The 1,588-nt window shown below is 34.3% G+C and overlaps 1 long non-coding RNA gene across 2 annotated transcripts in view; it reads left to right on the forward strand.

Moving 5' to 3' along the window:
• The window catches only part of LOC106869420 (uncharacterized), a 57,643-nt gene that overhangs the window by 31,627 nt on the left and 24,428 nt on the right, over positions 1-1,588 (forward strand). The window lies entirely within an intron of this gene.

The following is a 1,588-nucleotide window of genomic DNA, read 5'->3' on the forward strand; positions in this document are numbered from 1 at the left end:
GTTTAGGCACAAGGCCCGAAATTTTGGGGGAGTGGGGCCAGACGATTAGATCGACCCCAGTACACAAGTGGTACTTAATTTATCGACCCCGAAAGGAAGAAGGAAATGGAAAAGAAAGAAAGAAAGAAAGAAAGAAAGAAAAAAAAAAGAAAGAAAGAAAGAAAGAAAGAAAGAAAGAAGGGAGGAAGGAAAGAAAGGAAGAAAGAAAGAAAGAAAGAAAGAAAAGAAAAGAAAGGAAGGAAGAAAGGGAGAAAGAGAGAGAGAGAAAGAGAGAGAGAGAGAGAGAGAGAGAGAGAGAGAAAAGTGCTGATTAACCCCAAGTCAACCTTGAAGAAGCAGAACTATGATCATAGGCGTTCCAAGGTGTTCCAGGCGTGACTATATTATCGCATATGCCCTTCCCGTACATTGAAGGAGATTTGTCTGCTATTTTTAGGAAATCGAACACGATATAAATGTTCCCTAAACAATTATTATTAAAAGTTGTTGTTTAACACAAGGTCGACCATTAACAGCGCAGACTTGTAATCAAAGACATTCCAGCCCTGATCACCCAGTCTTCTCCCTCGGTACACTACACACAAAATTACAACTACATTAGCCATAAGAAAGTTGCGAATGATTTGACTGCTATATCTAGCAAACGTAACGTTCTCGTAGAGGCCCAATCGATGAATGGACTTCAAGCGGTTCTACAATCCATTCCCAGCATTATGATATATAATATATGAACCAGTTATTGGTATATTTTAACCCTAGGTCAAGCTATGACCATCAAGTTTCTTTCATCATTTTTTTTTCTTTTATTCTTTTACAGACAAAATGCTCCTGGACAACATAACTACTTTATTTAATCTGTACCATTTCTCCAATATAACAGGGCATAGTTTTGAAGAATCTTGACTGCTATTTCTAGCAGGATAAGCGACTAAGAAGAAGCTTCCTCTTAGCAGTTACAAGCGTCACCTATACGCATTTCTCCCACAGTTCTACACACACATCTCTATAGTTCGTCAAACTTTATCACTTATAATATGCAATATACCACGGATATATATATTATTTCTACACCCAGAGTTTTTCCAGCTCTATAACAAATAGTAAATGAAGGACCAAATATCTGTTAGATATATTATATCTCATATATATCTAAAGGGATGTTACACAGGTTGCGGCAGAAGTAATATGCTTTTGTATTTCAGTTTTCTAGTTTCTAATTAAGTTCCTTTTCTTAATTTCTTCAAACTTCTCCGATTTTTTTCGTTAGTTTACCATCCGTCTCTTTAAATAATGTAATAAACATTTATATACTATCAAAGTTATTAAATGCTATTAAGGGCGTTACTACTGCCCCCACCCGTTGTATATATATATATACATATAAATAATATATAAATATATGCATATATCCATACATATATGTACATACCTACATCTATATGTGTATATACATGCATATATGAGTACAGGACATCAAAAAAAAAAACGTTAAACGCAATGAGAAGAAAACGAACTTTTTTCGAACAACGAAAAAAAACAGAGAAACGAGACATGCAACATAATATATATATATATATATATATATATA

Source organism: Octopus bimaculoides, chromosome 10 (genome assembly GCF_001194135.2).
Source record: "Octopus bimaculoides isolate UCB-OBI-ISO-001 chromosome 10, ASM119413v2, whole genome shotgun sequence".
NCBI lineage: Eukaryota > Metazoa > Mollusca > Cephalopoda > Octopoda > Octopodidae > Octopus > Octopus bimaculoides.